We start from the raw sequence: 22897 nt of genomic DNA on the forward strand, positions 1-22897 counted from the left end.
CAAGGGGGACAGGTTTGCTCTCTGATAGGCACTAAATCATGAATTTCCTAGAGTTGTGCTTCATTATTCAACTCTAGAGGTCATTCATGTACTTAGTGGAATTTCCTTAAAGAATCTAGTGAAAAACTTAGCATTATTTCTCAGCGTTTTGATGAGATTTTATCCCTTTCTGTGTCTTCATGGGTATATTTTTTGGAAATTTGGGGAAGACTGAGTCAAGGATGGCTAAATGCTATTTTAATCAGATTCTCATCTCTGTTCCTCTGAAGGTTCTTTCAAGATCACTTTAGGTAAAAACATGACTTATAAGCTGAGCAGACTGATAATGAAGGTCTCTTTGCACCTCTTTATAAAGTTGCAGAAAACCATTCAACCCTTTTCTGAAGGTCAAGCATTGTGCTGAGGAAATGATTGATTTCCATGGCTTCATCAGGGAGGTTTGAGGCCTGGAATAAGGAATCACTCAACCTAAGTGTTTCGGAGTCAGCCTCATATTTATTCCCATAACTTTCTTTTACACCACATCATCATTCAGTGATGCCAGCCATGCTTTGTAGTACTCCTCTGATGATTCCTGAGAGCAAGTGTCTAGTAGGTAAGGGATTTGAACTGACTTAAAGCACAACCCCGAAGTTATATGGATGTTTCAATGTTTTAATCTGTTGCTGCTTAAGAAAAAGCTTAAACACTAAATGTGGCTTCATTCCATAGTTTCTAATATGTTTAATCAAGAGTGCATTGATTAATTTATTCATAAATCATTTAATTTTTGTTAAGGCAAAAATTCTTTAAGTGTGAATTGAGGATCATTTATTAATTAAATCTGCTATATGGTTAAGCAGATACCCTTCTTTGGTAGCTCTTAAATGCTTTGACCATCTTGTGGTCTATAAATTGAAGGAATAAAATCTTGCTTGAAAGAAACAAGATCTCAAACATAAGATAAGCATAGCACGACAATAAGTGAATAAGAGCATTGTACAGATTTAGCAAAACTTTTGGTGCAACTTGTCTGTTAAATCATGTTCAACTTAATAAATTAAACATATTTTAATTATATATTCAACTAGGTAAAGATACTTGTTTTTTAAAAAATTTAACTCAAGGAGTGGTAGATTAATTTCCTTTCATCACAAAAGAAAAATGTTTAGAATTCTAGAGAATTATAGGATTTTTCTTAAAGTCTACTGAAGCATTAACTCCAAAAATAGAGTTTTGCTGCTTTAAAGCTATTCCTCCCACCCCCTGCACACACCTTTCAAATCAATATACAATCAACAAGGAGTTTTATAATAGACCAATCTCATCAGTGTTGAAGACCTATTCAGGAAAATAACACGTATTCTTAATTATCTTCACAAGTATTCAGTATTCTTTCATGCAGCAGCAAGATATGTTGATGTTTCCTCCCCTATTTCACATTTTTTTGCACATGCTAACAATTTCAAGTCACCACTTCCCTCCTAGAAATTCTGGAACATTGATGCCTCCTGAAGTTTTAATGAACTCTATACATCTACTTTTCTAGTTGCAGATTATATGTATACTAAGTGGAATTTTCAGTCTATTACTTTATCCAAATATTTTCTACCTCTTGCCATTTTCTATCATTGAGACATACATAGATGCACTTTTATTTTATCACTTATAATATTAGATCTAAAATCTTTATTGCATGACATAATTTTATTAACCCCACATAGATTTCTAAAAGCATTATTCTCTTTATTGCAAACAATCTAGTCAGAGATTCTCTTTCTCATAGATATACATATGAGGAAAATATATGTGTATATATTTCAAGGGTATCATACTTGGCAATTTCTATGTCTTCATCTCCCATTTTCTTGCTCACATGCCTGGAGACAGTCATTTATAAACATGTTATTTTTAAAAATTTAGATGATATATGTGATTGTATAATGTTGAGAAATAAATAGCATCAATATATAATATTTGCATTTAATGAAGGGAATGGTACAGTCATAAGTATATTTTGTTAATGTTTTAAATTAATAGAAATGTATATATTCATAACAAAAAAGATGGGAAAGATTTATACCAACATCTCCAGATGGAGAGAATACAGATCACTATTAATTTCTTAATTATGTTTACATATTTTAAAAAAAAATTCTACTATGGGCGTGTGTGACTTTTATAATAAGCCAGCACTCTGAGAATGTTGCTGCTCTTCTATACTTGTGCTTATTCTGGGCACTAATATCAAGAATGGTCCAGAGAATCCAGAAATTCAGTATTTCAAAGTATTCTTGGTTTCTTTATTTGGGATCATTATAAAGACCACAAAAGGATCTTTAGAGATGAATTTTAAAACATTAAAAACTATACACACCTTTGATAGTATTAACCTATGAAATAGATGACTAAAAGACATATGAAAGATATTAGTATCTGTCTGCAGCTCCTCCTCTCTGACAAATTGGTGATAATACATCACCTATATGCTGTATATGGAGTAGTTTTTGTTCATTCTGGAAACTGTATCTTTAACATATGCCTTAACTCTAAGTTTCTTGCTTGTCACATCAGCAGCCAAAAGAGTTTGTGGACATTGTTAAAGCAAAATATTAAGGTGGTACGATACAGTAAATAAATTGCTTTCTAGAAAAGGGCTCACTTCCCTGTAAATTGCTTGGCATATTCTCTCTGCTTGCATTTCAAATGAATAGAAATGGCTGAGCGATACTGCAGCTCTCTTTATAACATGCATGCTTATATCATTATGAGTTATTTCTTGGAATCTGAACATCATATGTAGCATTATGGTATTTTCTGTCTTTTTGACAGCAGCAGCTTGAATGTTTATTTACTTCATGCTCAATATTGTGTGGGCTACCTGAGCACCACATGACTACACATAAAAAAATTGTTTTTGTGGAATAGGGAGTTCATTGCTTTTTAGCTTTCTCTTTCACAGAAAACTTTTTCAACTAAAACATGATTTTTATTCACTTATGTAATACTTTTTATTTATTCATCTTTTGAGTTATTATATTGATAGGGCCTTAAAGAAACATTTGGAATGAACTATGGCTAGCCTTAGTGCTTTAAAATGTATTCTAAGGACACTCCTGAATCTTTCAAACCTATTTTCCAATATAGCCTATATTTTTGGCAACTGGGCTGCTGGAGGGTTTTCCACTGCAGAACTATGTATTTACACTGTATAAATTCTGTGTAAACTTGCTATTATTTTTCAAGAGGATATATGTAACTAGTTATGAGTTGAATAATATAAATTTGTACCAGGGGAACCTGATTCTGTTTGGCTGAAATTTTTATTTTTTAAATTTTTTGTCCCACTGAACTTATCTGGAGTTACAGTGCTGTACGATCTAGTTCCATGAAGAGGGTATAATTGCAGGAAGATGTGTAACTGTGTGGTTACAGAAGCATGACACAAGTAGATTCTTTTCTATGGTGTAACTTACAGATTGCATATCTGTGGATTCACTTGGATGCTCAGTGGGTTGAAATTGATTGTTATGTGAGAGAGGCTGTTATGGGAATGGATAGGGTGACTTGGGTCATATGTTCTTGAAAAAAGCCAACTTCTAAGCCTTAGGATTTAGAGGTCCGTTATATCCTGCTGTGATACCAATGTGCGTCATGGGTAATGCAATCTTCTAACATTCTAAAAGCAGATTGATCTTTGTCTTTTAAATGTCTCCTGGGGCTTCCAGGCTATGAGGAGAGAGCTGAAGGGCAACAACAATATATTTTCATGAGGGAGAGTGAATGTGACTGATTGCTAGCACATCACAGACAGAAGAACAAAGGTGAAAACGAAAGTGACTCAGAGGTACACCCCATTTCATAAGTCTGCAGAACAATGACTCGTTTAGTCAGTAACTCAGACTGCCTCACATTTACTCTATTTAAAAGTCTTACTGTTAAGGACAACGTATACATAAATGAATCCACATATATTTTTAATTTCCAATAAGAGAACTCATGGTTGAGAAAAGGTTAAGGTACACGCTAGTGTGTGAACAACTGGAGGGGATTCAAATTTACCACAAACTGACATTTCAAGCAAGTCATGGAAACTCCCTAGGTCTTTCTTACCTCTAAAAAATGTGCTAGAAAATTTAAGGAGAAATCAGACAGTCTTTTTCAAATGGTTGTGAGTGTGTGCGTATGTTTTACTTTACAATACTGAGAAATTACTTAACAAAGCAAAATGTAAGAAAACTCATTCTAAAATGGAGATATTGTTTAGAGATATTAATGTGCATATATGCATATAAATGTGTCATGAATTGAAAAACGCATACTAATATTTCACTTTCAAGGACAAATGTCAAAGTTTTATTATTCACATAGGCCTACATTTAGATAAAATGTTGTTTTAAAATATCCTTTGGGGGACTTCCCTGGTGGCTCAGTGGTTAAGAATCCACCTGCCAATGCAGGGGACACAGGTTTGATCCCTGGTCCAGGAAGATCCCACATGCCGCCGAGCAACTAAGCCCACATGCCACAACTACTGAGCCCGCTTGCTGCAACTACTGAAGACCATACACCTAGAGCCCATGCTCTGCAACAAGAGAAGCCACCGCAATGAGAAGCCCGCACACTGCAATGAAGAGTAGCCCCCACTTGCCACAATTAAGGAAAGCCCATGCACAGCAACGAAGACCCAATGCAGCCAAAAATTAACTAATTAATTAATTTTTTTAAAAAGCTGGAAAAGCTAACTTTATAAAAAAAAATATCCTTTGAACAGAATAGTTATCTGTTTCTATGCCATGTAAGGCCTTATGACAAGAATAGTTATCTGTTTCTATGCCATGTAAGGCCTTATGACAAGTAGTACAAGAGTATTCACCCCAGTTTGCTACAAATAATCATATCTCTCTTTGTGTGCATCAGTCACTACCCAATTACTTGACAATTATTCATCTAAAATAATAAGACTGCCTCCAAAAATCAATTTTATTCATCCCATTTCCAGACAGACATTTTCTATGTTACTAGCTCATCTAGTTTATTACACCGCTCACCTTATTCCCACATCTCCTTCTGCTTAACATTGTATTTCTCTGCAATTCTTAACAGCAAACCTTACTCAAAGAGTTGAATAGACACCTTTTCATTTCACAACTTTCCTTAAACCACTCCAATGTAGCAAAAGTCATTGAAATGGGTAAAGTAATAGAACTTAACTTGTAGGGTTGTTGTGAATGTTGAGTCAATACAGTAAACTAATACACTTAGAGGAGATCTTGGTCCATAGTGAGGCCTCATTACAGGTTAGCTACCATAATTATCATTATTGTAATCAGTATCACTATTTTACTTATCAGGACTATTTTGTGAGTAAAGATCTCCATGCTGGCCTGGACTCATTAATGAATAAAGACCATCTTTTATTTATGTTTGTAGCTCCAGTACTGAGTACATTCCCTGGAAGATAGTATAAATTCACTACTATGATACCAATAGTTCTTCAAATATTCATTTTTTTATATTAGCACACGATGCTTATCCATTTGTTAAATGTTATATTATTTCCATAAAATGGAGTTATTTATATCAGACCAAAATATAGGGTCTTATAAGATCATGAAGGATATTTTTGTGACTGAATCCATTCATAAAATGTAAAGAAATGCATTTGGGTAGGAAATCTTTAGTAGCTATTCAGATGGTTTTCAAGGCCGGTACAACTCTAGAAATATGCTTAACTCTAGCATCCTGTTGACACATTTATTGAACACCTTCTGTAAGTCAAAACTATACTAAGGACTGAGAAATAATGGCGAATAATGCTTAATACTGACTTATAAACAGTTTACCTTGGATTATAGAAGAAGAGAATATAAGCAGACAATTACAGCAAAGTGTGGTGAATGCAGGGTGCTTTGGATTCACATAAGGTATCAATTGAAGATTATGGGATTTCTTGGTAAAAGTGGGAATTTGGGGAGAGAATTCTTGGCAGAAGCAGCAGCATATACAAGGATTTAGAGATCAGAGAGAATATTTTGAGAGGGAGACTACTTATGGATTTGCATATTTAGAATCTGAAGAGAGTAAGTAGGGAATAATGAGGGATGAAGTTGGAGAACAAAATGCTTCAATGACAAGGATCATGGATGCCATGCTGAGGAATTACAAACTTATCCTGAGGCCAGTGGAAGAGTTGGATCAAGTAGCAATAATAAGATTGCTGCATTATAAAGAACGCTCTGGGGGATAAATGGAATGAGGTGAGACTGGAGGCAGAGGAGTTAGGAGGCTGTTGCAGTGATCCAAGTGACAGCTGATGGTTACCTGAAATAAGGTAGCAGTGGTGGAGGCAGAGATAAAAGAATGGATGTGAGAAGTATCAAGAAGTGTCAAGTATTGTGGCAGGTATTCATACGAATATTATTGGCTGAGAAACTCAGGAACTGTAGAACAGTAAAAATGTTCTGGCCATTTTAATAAGTTTTACCAGTTTCCAGAGCTGAGGGGAGAGGGAAATCACTTTCCTTTCTTAAGTGACAATGTGACAAATGGGAGCTGAATAGCAAACTGCATGTTTACGATTGTGACTGCTGAAGGTAATGTCTGCTTAAGCCGTTAATATTACAGACACCAAAGCAGGGAGGGTGAGTGCAGATTGCAGATGGCATATGGTAGACATTAGCTCATTAAAATATGCAGTCTAGCAGATGTACATGTTTCAGTATGCCAGGGGAAATATTAATTTTAAGAATTAAAAACTCCTGAGGCTTTGGAAGATTGTAAGCTCTTGGTTCTCAAAGTTCTCTGATGAGCAAATTGGAAACATTTTATTGGCTGTTTGTTCCTACACTTCTGATTACAGCTGAAATGTGCTCAAACTCTGTTACTAAGGCAAACCGGGAGAGAAGAGAATGAAGAGAGAAGCATCCTATAAAGTCCCTGTAATTCTGCTTTAAGCTAAGCTTTTAAAATGATGATGTACAATACTACAGATCTAAAGGTACAGTTAGTTTTACATCAAAGGTTTGAAACAGATTTGAAAATATAAGACACTGATGAAAGAAATCAAAGATGACACAAACAGATGGAGAGATATACCATGTTCTTGGATTGGAAGACTCAATATCGTGAAAATGACTATACTACCCAAAGCAATCTACAGACTCAATGCAATCCCTATCAAATTACCAATGGCATTTTTTACAGAACTAGAACAAAAAATCTGAAAATTTGTATGGAGACACAGAAGACCCCGAATAGCCACCGCAATCTTGAGGGAAAAAAATGGAGCTGGAGGAGTAAGATCCCCTGACTTCAGACTACACTACAAAGCTAAGTAATCAAGACAACATGGTACTGGCATAAAAACAGAAATATAGATCAATGTAACAGGATAGAAAGCCCAGAGATAAACCACGCACCTATGGTCAACTAATCTATGACAAAGAAGGCAAGGATACACAAAGGAGAAAAGATAGTCTCTTCAATAAGTGGTGCTGGGAAAACTGGACAGCTACATGTAAAAGAACGAAATTAGAACACTCCCTAACACAATACAAAAAAATAAACTCCAAATCGATTAATGACCTAAATGTAAGACCAGACATGATAAGAATATTAGAGGAAAACATAGGAAAAACACCCTTTGACATAAACCACAGCAAGATCTTTTTAATAATAAACAAATGGGACTTAATTAAACTTAAAAGCTTTTGCATAGCAAAGGAAACCATAAACAAGACAAAAAGACAACCCTCAGAATGGGAGAAAATATTTGCAAACGAATCAATGGACAAAGGATTAATGTCCAAAATATATAAACAGCTCATGCAGCTCAATATTAAAAAAACTAACAACCCAATCCAAAAATGGGCAGAAGACCTAAATAGACATTTCTCCAAAAAAGATATACAGATTGCCAACAAACACATGAAAGGATGCTCAACATCACTAATCATTAGAAAAATGCAAATCAAAACTACAATGAGGTGTCACCTCACACCTGTCAGAATGGCCATCATCAAAATGTCTACAAACAATAAATGCTGGAGAGGGTGTGGAGAAAAGGGCACACTCTTGCACTGTTGGTGGGAATGTAAATTCATACAGCCACTATGGAGAACAGTATGGAGGTTCCTTAAAACACTAAAAATAGAATTACCATATGACCTAGCAATCCCACTACTGGGCATTTACCCAGAGAAATGCATAATTCAAACACACACACACACACACAAACAAAAAAACAAAAAAAACACACATGCACCTCAATGTTCATTGCAGCACTATTTACAATAGCCAGGTCATAGAAGCAACCTAAATGCCGCTCAACAGGTGAATGGTTAAAGAGGATATGGTACATATATACAATGGAATATTACTCAGCCATAAAAAGGAACAAAACTGGGTCATTTATAGAGATGTGGATGGACCTAGAGACTGTCACAGAGTGAAGTAAGTCCAAAAGAGAAAAACAAATATCGTATATTAACGCATATATGTGGAATCTAGAAAAATGTTACAGATGAACCGGTTTGCAAGGCATAAATAGAGACACAGATGTAGAGAACAAGCATATAGACACCAAAGGGGGAAATTGGAGTGGGGGTGATGGTGGTGGGATGAATTGGGAGATTGGGATTGACATATATACACTAATATGTATAAAATAGATAATTAATGAGAACCTGCTATATAAAAAAATAAATAAAATTTTAAAAATATGAAGCTATATCTAAAGCTATTATTTGATACTGTATTCAGAGGGGATAACAAAATCTTATCAATTCCACAATTATGAATAAAAAACTTTTCTATCATAACTTTCCTTTTAGGAAAACAAAACTCAAAGAGACCAAGAAAGTTCCTTAAATTTCTGCTCAAAACAAAGGAATTTGACATAGAGAACAAGGATCATTTTCAAGTCACATTTTGTTTAAATTTAAAATGCAAATATTCCCCCTTTTTTCTCTGTGGGAGATGAATAGACAACAAAGGAAGAAAGAAGGAAGAATGGAAAACAAATAAAGGAAGAGAAAAAAACAAAAGAAGGAAAGAACATTTCCTTTTACACCAAATGAAAGGAAACAGCAAGCATTTGAACATGTTTTACCTATAAAAGGAAATTTATATTTTAGCACATATATTCAATTATAATAACTAATGTTTATGAAAATGGTGAATATTTAAAGGGATTGAGTCCAGATGAGAAGTGAACACTTGTGGTTTTATTTCATATATATATACATGTATATATATATTCATCTGTATGGAATTGGGTGAATATTCTGTCATATTTTTCTGTCATTCCTAAGAAGTGTGTGTGTATGTGCGTGTGTGTGTGTGTGTGTGTGCATTCACAATAAGTCTAGAAAGAGTATTTTCTTCAATCAATATATAGCAATTTTGAAGCATCCATCCCTGAAATCAAATAGCAGATGAAGCTGATTGTCAGAAACAACAGTCCAAAAATGTGCCCCTGAGGGAACTATATACAACACTACCAGGACTGAGAACTCATGCAGCCAGAAAACAAGCCATTTGCATAACCTATGGAAAATCTGCTAAGATGGACTTTCTAGCATTCTGGAAGAACACCAAAGTCAGGGACCCTGTAATAAAAATTGCATTGATTGTCAGCAGCACAGGAATTATCATTCAGATTGAAAAAATATATTCTAACCAGCTAGACTGATGAACCTCTACTTTCATCTATAAACATGAATAGATGATCAAGAATCACAGAATATTTGAGGAAAACAAAAACAATAAACAGAACTAACCCCAAGGGTAAACAGAAGGTAAACTTTGAAATAAGTATAATTAATATCATCAGGGAAGAAATTAGTGGATAAGAAAGGAACAGATTGCTGAGGACAAAATAAGCAATTAGATCTCTTTTTGACATTAAAACCATATTTACTGAAAGAAACCTCACCTTAATAGATGGGATGACTAGTAGAATGGAAATACTGAAAAATGAGTTAGTGGACTGGAACATTGAGCCAACGTATTCTTTCCAAACACAGTTATAAAGGCACAAAGTAGAAAAAGTTAAGAGACAAGGAAATAGGTCCAGGAGTTCTAATAATTATGTAGTAGGAGAACCAGAAAGAGAGAACAAAGAAAAAGTGGGAGTATGGGGTGGGAGAAGCAGATAATAAAATAAGTAAAATAATAAAATTTCTCAGAACTTAAGATTTAAGTCTCTTTATGTAAGAGTCCTTTAAATGCAAATAAAATAATAATAGGCAACAATACTTAAAAAAATTTATTTCTAGAAACATTCTGGTGAAATTTATTCTTTTAATATTTTGGTATCAATATTTACTTTAAAAATCTTATTTAAAAATTTTTAAAACACGGCCATCTCACTTAACACTTTACTGTGTGCAGATCCTACTAGCTTCTTCAGAAGTAACTATGTTTAACAGTTTGGTATATTTCCTTCCTGAATTTCTCGTTTAATATAAGAGATGCACAAAAACGCACACATACATATGTATTACATTCTACATTTTACTTTAGAAATTCAAACTCATTAAAATTTTTAAAAGATGTGAAATTTAATGGAAGCAATTCAGATGAATAAAACAAACAAAAAATTATGTCCAGCCTCACTGTAATCAGAAAAATATAAATTAAAATGTGAGTTTGACCACAAAAATATTTGTGTTGCCAAGAGTAGGATCATCAAGCATAGTTGAAAAAACTATTTGGAAATGAAACAGGTACAGTCAATTAGAGAGAAATTTTGTAGCACACATCAGCGAAGATGCACATACTCTGACTCAGAGATACATCAGTTTCATGAATCTATCTACAGAGGTACTTTCAGGTATACATAAAATTATACATTCACAAGGTTGTTTGTATCAGCATTCTTAAAAAGCCAAAAAGTGAATTTGGAAAAACATACATGTCCACTAAGAGTAAACATGTATGGTATTTGAAGCACAAAAGTTTTTAATTTTGATGAAGTCCAAGTTATCTGCTTTTTTCTTCTGTTGCTTTTGGTGTCATATAAGAATGTCAAATCGTAGGTCATGAAGACTTACTCCTTTAAGAGTTTTATAGTTTTTGTTCTTAAATTTAAGTCTTTGGTTAATTTTTGTATGTGATGTGAGGTAAGGGTCCAACTTAATTCTTTGGCACAACTTTATTGTGCCTCCAGTATTATATTGAATAAAAGTGGCAAGAGCAGACATCCTTCTCTTATTCCTGATCTTAAAGGAAAAGCACCTACTCTTTCACCATTAAGTAAGATGTTAGCAGTAAGTTCTTCATAGACACCATTTATCATATTGAAGGCACTCACCTCTATTCCTAGTTTGTTGAGTGTTTTATAACAAAAGGGTATTGAATTTTGCCAATTTTTTCCTACATCTTTTAAGATTATCATGTGATATTTATTTTTTATTCTATTGATATTATGTATTACATTAATTGATCTTGAGATGCTAAAGCAACATTGCATCCCTGGAATAAATCCCACTTGGCTATGGTGTATAATTCCCTTTAAATGTTGACAGATTTGGCTTGCTAGTATTTTGAGGATTTTAGCATTCATAATCATAAGGAATGTTGGTCTGCAGTTTTCTTGTGATGTCTTTGGTTTGGATGGTTATTTATTTTATTTTATAGATTAATTTATAATACAGAGCATAAAATACTACTACTATCATAATAATAGCTAGAGTTTAGTGAGCATAGAATTTATTCCAGGAGCTCTATTCATCACTTTTACAGATATTTTGGCATGCAACTCTCATCAAAAACTGTGTGTTAAGTATTGTTATTTTCTCCATTATTAAAACTAGAAACAAACTCTGAAAACAAAACAAAAGGAATATAAAAGAACAAAATCCCGAGGTTTCTAGAGGTTAATAATCTTGCCCAAAGTTTTGGGCCAAGTATAGTCTTAAGCCTGTCTTCAAAGCCTATGCTCTTAATATCTTCATGGTAGATCAAGATAGTTAACTACTGAATGTTTGTTCAATCAGATAAAAACTACTTAACATTTAAAAATTATTTAATATTTATTTAATCAGATAAATAATTTTAATAGTATAAATCACTCTTTATAATGTTTTAATTTTTTTGAATGTTCTGATTTGGTCTTCCAAGTACTTTCTCCTTTTTTAAAGTTTTCTTTAGATTCACCTTTATCTTGAGTTGTTTTTAATGACATTGGAGTATGTCTTTTTGTCTCATTATCTACAGTGATATTTTTAGAAGCAGTGCGACATCTGAACTATTCCTCTGGTATGGCTGTCAATGCAACTTCATGAATATAGAATTAGTGGTAAAAGGTTTGGCAGGGTAGAGCCATGTTACTTCTCTAGCAAAGTGTTACACATAAGAGTTGAAATGTAAAATATTTTTTCTGAATAGGTATATCATTAGTTTTTTCTGGTTAATTGATTTATTGATTTGAAGGTCTCTGTATATAGTAGAACAAACACTGTATCACAGGAATGATATATCCTGATTCAAACAAACCAACTATAAAAACATAATCATGAAAATTTTACTAAGGACTGGGTATATAATGATATCAGTGAATTATTTTAAATTTGCTAGTTGTGACCAAAACATATTGGTTCTGTAAGAAAATGGTCATCTTTTTTAGAAATTTGTTCTAATTTTGTAGGGGTTATGAAATAATATGTTTTAAAAATAATTTAAGAAACAAAGGGACACTGAAGCAAGTAAGACTATCAATTTTCAAATGTGGAATATGGATAATGGTTAAATGAAGAGTGATTCCTCTATTTTTGTATATGTTTATAAATACTCATAATTAATGATAACAAAATTGTGATCTTAGGGTTCAGTTTTCCTACTCATAGAATGGCGATTGTAATAATTACTATAGTTAGGATTAAAAGAGATTATATTTGAATAAGCACGTTCAAAGTTCTATATACTTCATAAATAATTGTTTAATTTATTTCCCTGGTTCAAGTGGGGCAGTCATGTTTTAAAAGTAATGGTTACTTTAAAGGTTGCAGAAGTATGGATGACAGACTCCTGATCTTGGGGCCAATCACAGTCTATTCTAAAGTCTGTAGTTCCTGAATAGAAGAATATTTAATATCTTAAATAGATATTAACATACATGGTATTTACCCTAATCAATACTGAGATAACTTAAGTCACAACCATAAGAAATCATAAACCAAGAGTTATATGAGAAACGTTCGTTTGGATAAGGTCTGACTGGAGACTTAGAGAAATTAATAAAGACAGATAACATTTGAAAAATCAGATACACAACTTTGCTCTATATTACGATTATTAGCCCAGCTATAAATATTTAAAACTATCACTGGGTGTGAAAATAGCTTAAATATACAGATTCGACATACTGATTATATTTAACTAAAGGATAAGTTCAAAGTTTTGATCTTTTCTGAGGTAGTTTGAGGTTCTCAGCTTCTACGTCTCCACACACACTTTCACAATTCAAAAGGTCCTGCAACAGGGTCTCCATGTATGACCTCTTACTGTGCCTTCTGTACATTCTTAAAGTGATGTGGTATAAGTCGTTTCTTCCTTTGTGCTGAATGCCTGGATTTAGCCTCTCTATCCCCTCTAGATCTGAGTCTTACCTGAATGGTCTATCTTGTTGTATTTGCTCTGGCTTCGACCCTAACAGCTGTCTTTTAAAACACCCTGGGCTTTCAATCTCTGTAGTACAATGTGATCCATTTCTATCCCATCTCAGCATCTGGGTGACAAACTTTAAGCTTCCTCATGCTCTAGAAGAAAGTCTGGACAAAAAGCTATGTTACTGTCTCTACAAATAGCCTTTTCAGATTTCTAACAGAATATTTTTATAATTAAGTTGTTTAATAATTTAATAACTTAAGTGTATTGTCAAAATGCATTTTAAAACAGGAAATTCACAATCAAATCATGTGACATTGCATTAGTGGTCCTTAATGTGTGTGTATGTTTTCTTGCCAAATTTCATCGGAGGAAAAAATCTTATAAAGATACTGGACAAATATAAAAAGTTAGAACAATACAGGAAACAGTTCAGAAATCCAAGAAGAAATACTTTACCAGAACCTGGGGAAAATTTTCAGGATATTTTAAGACAAAAGAGCAAGATTGAGATAAATAATTAGTTGTCTAATAGTGTACCTGTGCTCATAAAATGAAGTAGTCTTGATTGATGGAAAATAAATTAAAGAATTCTTTTTCCTTTCTTGTTGCTCTTCTCTTATATCAGACATTTAAGCTGTGTATTCATCAAGCAACTCAAGTCATTCCTTTATTTCACAAACATTTTTTTGGAGTTTATGACAGTCCTACTTCTCTTATTTCTATCTTTTTCTGTCTTTTGAGAAATAACAACTCCAAGCAAACAATCAGAAATAAAAGTATATATGATGGGAGTTGGGAACTGGCAATGTTACCTGGAAGTTAATTCCCTAAAATACATTCCTAAATTGGGAATACCTTCTGGGAATATAATGTTTCACTTTTGTATCAGATCACTTGTCAGAAAAAGAAATAGGCTGCAAAAAAGAAAAGAGAATGCTATATAAATATAGAAAAGCAGAATAATATTGATGATTTTTAGATAGTGGATGTTAAGATGGAGAGTAATGTGAATAAGCCTGTCTTCGAAATGACAACCAATAAACATCTCAGGAGACAGTGACAATAGACAGTGGAACATCATCAGTATCCAGAAAACATACTTCTGTAAAGTATTTAATATAGAAACTAGAAGAAAAACTCAGTAAGTCATTCAGTAGTTCCTAAAGAAGGCAAGAAGACAGGCCTTTAAAATAACATTAAAGATAAGAGCAATCATGACAAACTTCAATTTGTTATGGATCAGGAACTGTGCCAAGTGCTTTACATACATTTTCTCACTTAATAAACAGAAATAATGAAGAATAGTCTGAAATAAAGGGCAACTGTATAAGCATCTATTAAGATCAAAGAGAAACAATAAACTAAAATGGTTCAGTAGCTGGAGGCTAAGCAAGAGGATTAAAAAGGCAATTAAAAAATTAAACTCTGCATTTACAATAATAAAGAATAACAGTATCATTCTGGAAAATGGAGGAGTTGATGTGAAAGAAACTCTTAGGATGAAGAGAAATTGGGATAAAAACTGTAATGATTAAACTAGTTAGCCATGGATTACTTTCAGGGTTAGCACTGTGTTTTCTTCATATTAAAATTTATACCAACCTTTGTTTCCTATTCTGATATTAAATTATTTTTGTAATTAAAGGGTACTGGTTTGAAAGCTTCATTGAGACAGTTTCTCTTGGCCCTAATGCATAGTTTCAGTATTTTATGATTGCATAAGTCAGTTCTATTTATGCACTAGAGAATTATACAAGAGAGAAATAGGTGAGGAAGATAAAGAAAAAAATTAAATTGTTTTAAATTTTACTTCTCTTAACTATTAAGCATATCTACGTATAGACTATATGCTCCTGGTATATATTGTATTTTTTATAACTAGAGCTTGGCACAGAGTAAATGTTAAAAATATTGAACAAATGAAATGATAACTAAATGGATAGATGAATTTTAAACTTTTGATAGAATACTTTTAAATTATCATATAAGAAAGAAGTTGGGGTTTCCCTGGTGGCACAGTGGTTGAGAGTCTGCCTGCCGATGCAGGGGATACGGGTTTGTGCCCCGGTCCGGGAAGATCCCACATGCTGCGGAGCGGCTAGGCCCATGAGCCATGGCCACCGAGCCTGCACATCCGGAGCCTGTGCTCCGCAACGGGAGAGGCCACAAGAGTGAGAGGCCTGCGTACCATTAAAAAAAAAAAAAAAAAAGAAAGAAGTTGAAGTTGTCTAATAATGAATTTTTACAAAAGGCCTCTGTTTCCTTAATCCACAGGGACATGATGAAAGAAAATACAAATTTATTTTGCTACTATATGTTTCTGATCTCATAGAATTCTTCATCACCAATTCATCGTTCAAAAGCAGCCTTTATTAATGGTAGCCTTATTACTCTGTTTATAAATTCTGTCATTGTTCTTCTAGGGGTTACATTTGCCAAAGTCTATAGGATGTTGACACCTTAACAAACTTAACGAGTAAAGTGAAATAAAAGCTTTGCCCCAGCTCCAGTTCTAAAGATAAGGAAGGCTGACATTGATTAAGGCCAAAGTAATATTTGAGCCAGTGTTCTAGAACAGAATGATATGAATGTGACAAAAAATTAATGCTCATTTTGTTATTTTTAAACTGTGTTATAGGCTTAAAAATGCCTTCCTCAAAAATGCCCATGCCATAATTCCCAGAACCTTTGAATATGTTACTTGACATGGCAAAAAGGACTTTCCAGATGTAATTAAGGTTACAGACCTTAAGAAAAGGAGATGACCATGGATTTTTCTAGCTGGGCTCAATCTAATTACATGAGCCCTTAAAAGCAAAAAACTTTCTCAGGATGGAGTCAGAAGAGATGCGGCATAAGGAGAAGTCAGGGATTAAAATCATGAGAAGGATCTGGTTTGTGGTTGCCAGTGTGAAAATGGAGGACACAATATAATGAGAAATGCAGGTGATTTTAAACAGCTAAAAGAGGCTTCTGGCTAAAAGCCAGCAAGGAGAAAAGGACCTCAGTCTTGAAACCACAAAGAACTGAATCTGTCAGTAACTTAAATGTGCTTGAAAGCAGACTCTTTCCAGAGTCTCCTGATAAGAGTCCAGGCAAGATGGCATTTTGAGTTCAGCCTTGAGAAACCCAGCACAGAGCCCACATGGACTTCTGACTTACAGAACTGTGAGATAATAAATTTGTGTTGTTTTATGCCACTAAGTTTGTAGTAATATGCTATGGTAGCAATGGAAAACTAATACACTGTTCATTTTGAAAAATGTATATTTAGGCTAGTTTTACTCTAGATTTTAGAGTGACTGGGTCTCTTTCTTTTGGCACTTTTTTCCTTGAATGTGTGTGTGTGTGTGTGTGTGTGTGTGTATTTCTCACCATCTGATAGATAAGAACTCTAGAGATAAGGATGAGAGTCTGGGAGAAGGTCTCAAGAAGGCTATTTACTAAGCTCCTAGTCTAGTGTTATGAAAAAGGGTTAAATGTAAAAAAAAGAAGCAGACTCACAGATACAGAGAACAAACTAGTGGTGTGAGGGGGGAGAGTAAGGGGGAGGTACAAAATAGATAAAGGGGATTAAGAGGTACAAACTACCAGTTATAAAATAAATACTTCACAGGGAGGTAATATACAGCACAGGGAATATAGAATATTTCATAATAACTTTGTATGATGTGTAATCTATAACAATAGAATAACTATGTTGTACACCTGAAACTAAGGTAATATTGTAAGTCAACTATACTTCAATTTTTTAAAAAAAAGGAACACTTGGTACTGCATATAATCTGGCCTAACTCACTATGTCTACATTCCACATAAAGTTTTTGAGACTACAGTAATAAATAAAATAGTAGAAATAACATTTGTGTGTTTTCCTGCTACATATTTCCCTTTGGAATCTGAATTGGTAGTAGGTTGCTGGTTGAAGATTCAGAATTTGAACTCCTAGCCATCTCTCTCTCCATGTTTTAAACACATAAGACTCTTGATCCCATTGAAAAAATTATAATTCTAATTTTTTAAGATCAGCTATCTTTGCTCCCTCACACCTTTTAGGGTAAAACATTCATTAACACACAAAAAGAACTAAGAAAATATGGTTCAGGGAATCACTCATTTGCCTTTGGTTTGATGTTTCTTTATAAAGCAACTGAACATGCCACAAACTACTTAGAAATCCATTCCTGAAATCCTAAGTACAAAGGGATAAAAGGAGTGGGTGTTTGATGTGTGTCTGTGTGACATGTGTCTGTGAGACAGACTTGTCAGTTAGAATGCAATTTACAAAATAATTCATTTTTACTGATAGTTTCTAATGAAGAAACTGTGTAATTACAATTTTTGAAATTATAATAATGAGTTTAATTTAAACTATAACTCAAAGGAAATTAAACATTTAAAAATAGTATTATTTCTTATTGATAATTGCAACCAAGAAATAAATATATTCTTAGTTATTTTTATATGCTATTCATTATTCTGGCATTTTGAAAGGAAAGAGAAGCACAATGGAGTGTAAGGAAGAAAAAATAAAGTTTATTAAATACTTAGATTGTTTTACTCAATTTTTAAATAATTGGCAATTTAGTGAGTTTCATCTTACTAAGGAGGAACATGGTTTACAGTGAATCAAACCTTTCCCAAAGTTATACAGCTTTTAAGTTGTAAAAAGTATGACAATTCTAAGACTGACTTTCATCTAAATCCATGCTTTATCAAGGCTGATACTCAGTTTGCGACTTTTATAAAATTAAAATTCAATTATTAATATAACATAGCTAAAAGATTAAATAAAGCCCCATAAGTACAACGCTAAAGACAGAGAAAGGAAGACTATAATTCAGTACTACATACCTACTCATTCTTTTATCTACTCATTCATCCAGCTAACAAATTTTAGTTGATTAACTATTACTGTGACCTCTCTTCTAAGCATTAGGATGAAATAGAGAATAAGATAGACAAATTCTTTGTCACATTGAGATTGTGTTCTGGTAGAGGAATCAGAAAATAAAGATAATAAAAGAAGTGCTAAATATTAACCTCTATATAGGACCTAAGAAGAAAAATCAAGCAAGTGTATCAACAACAGTAATAAAGTACTTGTAAAACCATAGTAGCTCAAAACCCAAATAATTATTTCTTGCTCATACTACAAGCCCCTCACGTGTAACCCGGAAAGCTCTGCCCTCTACAGTTAGAATCCAGAACAACTGCACAGCCACCACCTCAAACATTGGTGTATAAAATGTTCAAGGGAAAAGAGAGTTCTAGAAATGTCTTAAAAATGCAATTAAATCTTCTGTCCTGAAAGTAAATATATTAATTTCATAACACATTGGCCAGAAGTTCATATATCTCCAAAACAAGGTTCCAGGAAATACAATGCTTCAAATAATGGGAATGGGAAGAATTGGAAATTTTTTCTGAATAGCACCATTGTGAGTTGAATTGTGTACCCCTAAAAGGTGAATTGAAACCCTAACCCCTGGTACTTGTGAATGTGACCTTGTTTGGAAATGGAGCCTTTGCAGATATTATCGTTAAGATAAAAACCATAAGGATGAACCCCAATCCAATATGACTGGTGTCCTTGTAAGAAGAGAGTTATGTGGACACAGAGACACACAGGGAGAACGCCACATGAAGATGGTGGTAGATATTGCAGTTATACATTTATAAACCAAGGGACGCCAAGGATTGCCAGCTATCAGCAGAGGCTAAGAGAGAGACATGGAACAGTCTCCCTCAGAGCCCTCTGAAAGAAACGACGCTGAAGGTACCTTGAATTCACACCTCTAGTCTCTGAAAGTGAGAGACAACATATTTCCGTTGTTTTAAGCCACCTAATTTGTGGGTGCTTTGTTACAGTGCCCCTAGAAAACTAATCAAGTACTAATGATCACCAAAAGAGTAAAAAGATATAATGCCAGGGGCAGCTAATGTGTAACTACAGAAGTTCTCTCTAAGAAGGTGCTATTTGAGCAGAAACATGAAACAGAAATTTGAAAAAGTGAGGGGGTGAGTCTTGCTAAAATCTGAGGAAATGTGCACTCAATCTCAATTACTTTGACATTCATGTTACAGAAGGCTTGATATACGAAAACAACTTGAATCCACAAACTACATACTGGGAAAAAAAGGCTTTTTCTAGGACATTATACATTTGTAAATTCCAGAAAGGTTTAGGAGAGAAGTTCTATTTATGTCTTGCTTTTCTGTCTTGCACAGTCCATGAATTACTGCTGCTATATATTAAAGGTCAATTATTGCATACTTAAAGGACTCTATCAATGTTAAATAGGAGGAAACTCTAGCTCTGAAATTTCAGCCTGGGGATTTACCAAATGCTCCTTTCAACCAGGTAGTCCTTAGAACAAGAGAAATACTCCTCATCTACTCTTTAACAGGATGTTAGATTTTAGATATATTTTATTTTAATTATCTTTGAGTTAAAGGGTTAAAATAGCTTGAATTAAGATCTTAATTTGTATTTTACTAAAAATATTCTGCAAAAGCCATTAAAACAGATAACCACTGAGGTTGAGAAGAGCAGACGAAAGGAAGATTAAGATATATATAACAATTTATCAGTAGAAAAAACTGAATATTTTCTATGTTCTTCCAAGTCTCGGAGGAAAATCTCCTAAATTAGTTTAAGTCTCAAGCTGAGGTTAACTACCCTACTTGTTGGTGAGCTATGGAACAAGTCAAATCACCAGGTTATATGCTTATAATTTCCTGGGGGTCAACTTCCTCCAACATTGATATGAAATTAGGGAAATTTATGAACATTTTTCTAAGTTGAACAAAATTATGATGATGTAGGCCAGTCTCAGTAAGGGTTGTGGTTTCCTCCAAAGTAGGAAAAAATAAATTATGTGCAGTAACTGGAAACTTTGCTCATTGTATTAACAGATAACTCATTATTGGCACAGTTATGTTTATATAAATGCAGCACAGCACCTTAGCAAGAACATGATAATGTCACTAGATAGCTCAGTTAGTGCTGGCCAGCTAAGGCAGGAAATTTGGAATTATAATTGTTCCTAGTCCCTGTGGCAGCCAGCACAGTTTGTTTTTTTTAAAAATGAGTTTGTCTACTTATGAGCTAGTGTTGTTCTTTTTAATTCCACTGACATGCAAAAAAAAAATTGTTTCCCGGAAATTAGTTCAATAACCTGCTTAAATTTAAAAATTAAGTTAAACATGCAATCACCTTCTGCTTAAGAATTTTCCATAAAACAAATTTTTTTTGGTGAGTTTGTATGATTTTTAGTGTTACTCTTATTTTAATTTTTAAAGTTCAATACTTTTACTATTATACATTAAACTGAGATTTTCATTAGTAGGAGTTCCCTAGAAAAATAAGTTATTTGGGGGGCCTGGACTTTTTAAAAAAGTTTCCTTAAAAGTCATTTTCAGATTTGCTTTATGGAATGAAATGTGGGGCATTTGGTAAATCTCCTAACTGTGCAAAATATGTCTTGATTAAAAAGAAAGCAGCTAAGAGGGGAAAAAAAGATCATTCACTTTACAAAAAAAAAATTAAGCTCAAAATGACCAGTTACTTGTTCAGGATCTTATATTTATGATGTTAATTTCCAAAGCGCTTGATGATTGACAAAGATAGATAGATGATGATAGACAGATAGAGACAGACAGACAGACAGACAGACAGTAGGCATGTGGGTTTTGGGAAGGACACATTATCACTCTAGGAAAAATAAGATATGAAATGTATGCACTGATGGTCCCTACCCTTGACAGGTCCAATGCTGGGATTGATACTCAAATCAGATCCACCACACATAGAAAGAATCTGTTCTTTCTTTTACAGTATGAGTAACAGGATGGTTAAATTGGGAACAGGTGAAATGGGAAATGATATTAAAAGCTTGTTCTAGATCAGTGTAAATTTTCTTGTCTAGGGTAATGTACAAGCCAATGTCTTGAACACAGGATTGAATTGTTATTGTCTGTCAAGAACAAGCAAAATGCATCAGCTGAGAGTAAAAACCAAGGCGGAGTCAGTATAGCATTGTTCCCAACGTTGGCTTATTTAGCACATACTATTTGAGACTAAACAGTAAATAATTTAACAAACCATAGATATTGTTATTGTACATATCAGAACTTCTATTATTCACACATTTAAAACATTTATTGAGACCTATTATGTGCCAGACATTGTTCTACAAACTGAAAATGAAACTTTAGAACTGCAAGGAGAGATCTGCTCTTAGGGACTATTAATGGAATTCAATTAATTAGCCAGGGTTAAAATTTATAGCACTTGTGGAACTATAAAGAGTGCCATCATCAATAACTTTCATTCTTGGTTCAGACTTTTTCCCCTCAAAATAATAGACACTTTTCCATTTATTTCTTTCAGTTAGTGATACAGTTGAGAAAACACAAATAAACCTGATTTGTGTTATTTTGTAGACAAACAATGTTTTGCTGCGTGTTTACTTTATATTTTTCTTTCTTTGTGGTTCAAATATTGTTACAAAAAAACCCCAAAAACAGACAACACTGGATCTGAGATCCCTTCATCTCATCATATGACACAACGATTTTGACCTCTAAAGCAGTCAGTGCAAACACCAACATTTCCACTAACGGTAACATAAAAGCATTTTAATATACTACATCTCCATAGCAGCATCTTGAGCTCCTTTCTTTAGCTAATTTTCCTGCTATGGCTTATAAAGCAGTGTTTAAAATGCTACTATTTATATCCACATATTTGCATGTGTCTGAGTTGTCAAAATATATAATGATGCCAAAACAGAACAGATAAATTGTCTGCATGTTAAATCTGATAGAGAATGTCAGCTCCCTTTAATTCAGCACAATTTCTTAAAATTGAAAAGACAGTATGCAATGTTCTTGTTATATTAACTGAGACAGGTAAGTCATTTTCCTCTGTGGTAAGTAATGTAAAGCATTACTTTGTTAATCAAACAGCACATATATAATATGAAGCTGAGGGAAAGTCTGCATGATTTTTAAAAAAGAAAATATGAGATAGGCCAGCTGGCTTGGGTTATGCCCTCAGATTCTCCAGAGAATATTTTCTGTTTGTCATTGGAGTATTTCTTTGCAAAATTTTGAGAACGTTTTAATTAAGATCAGTAGACAGTTATCATAACAAATTCGGAAGGTATTTGTATTTAACTCACCTCATTTTATCAGTTTCTTTGCTGTCCTTGAGCTGAAATTGGTCCTCTTGCCTTTCAGTGTTTTTGATCATTGCGAGGGCAGAATTTATCCCGCAGGTAAAAATGATTTGCACGTG

This window comes from Phocoena sinus, chromosome 6 (assembly GCF_008692025.1).
Source record: "Phocoena sinus isolate mPhoSin1 chromosome 6, mPhoSin1.pri, whole genome shotgun sequence".
NCBI lineage: Eukaryota > Metazoa > Chordata > Mammalia > Artiodactyla > Phocoenidae > Phocoena > Phocoena sinus.